The sequence below is a fragment of the Phaethon lepturus genome, unplaced genomic scaffold (assembly GCF_000687285.1).
Source record: "Phaethon lepturus isolate BGI_N335 unplaced genomic scaffold, ASM68728v1 scaffold53823, whole genome shotgun sequence".
NCBI classification, from domain to species: Eukaryota; Metazoa; Chordata; class Aves; order Phaethontiformes; family Phaethontidae; genus Phaethon; species Phaethon lepturus.
The window spans coordinates 1,843-2,895 of NW_010527997.1; positions in this window are offsets into that span (position 1 = coordinate 1,843).

The following is a 1,053-nucleotide window of genomic DNA, read 5'->3' on the forward strand; positions in this document are numbered from 1 at the left end:
GCCAGAGGGCAATGAAGACTCAGAATCACTATAGCCATTTCCAGTTACAGCCTGGGTGTTACCTGAAAAAGCTATTAGCCTAGCACAGCACAAGTCCTTCATATTCTCCCAACCTGAGTCCGCAGCTGAAAGTTTCCTGATTTGGGCCACTTGCAGAAATCTGAAATGTTGCAGGACACATACAAGGAAGAACTCCTTCATACGATATCCACAGCAGCTTGTGCTAGGAAAGATTCTTAAGGGCAAACTTTTCAGCTCAGTGCAAAAATCAAACACATACAGACAAAACCAGCCTAAAATTTAACACACCCATGTAAAAACAGACTGATCAAAGCAGATTAAGCTTTTCAGTTACTTGTAAGACATTGCTATCAATCCTGGTTTAAGAAGGCCCAATCAACTCTTGCCAAAACTCAGGTGAGTGACCAGCAAGTACTACCAATCCAGGTCAGAATATCAACTGGCTTCAATAATGTCATGCATTTCTGTTTCAAGAAGGTGAAGGCAGAATAACTTGTCTCAGCAGTTTTCTCCACCAGTTCAGACTGAGACTATTAGCAATACAACAGAATCATTTCTAAAGAAAAAACACAAAGATGAATTTTGTTGTACTGCAACTTGCAGGCCTAAGAGGGGCAGACTTCAACCTTCTTGGCGTACAGACTTCCAGTTGTGGCAGAGAATGTCCAAAAAGTACTCTGTTGAAATCCTGAGGGATTTAAGGACAACCCTAGTGTTCGTAAGGAGGCCTCCAACACTCCTTCATTTAAAGTTTCAGTGAGAAGTAGCAAAATTACTTCCTCTGCCAGTTTCTTGAACTAATGCTTTTGCCTTACCCATTTTGCACATGTACTAGTTCTCCAACTACCCCTGCAATACAACCCTCTGGGCTTGGACACTTAAAAGTCACAGCTTCATCATGGAACAGTAAGTGGCCCAGCACCTCATCCTGCTTTTGAAAGTTAAAGCTCAGCATAGTCTGTAATGACAAGTTACTAAAAAGCAATCTGAAGCCAGATTAGTGTGGGAAAACTCACCAAACATTGTGTAGGG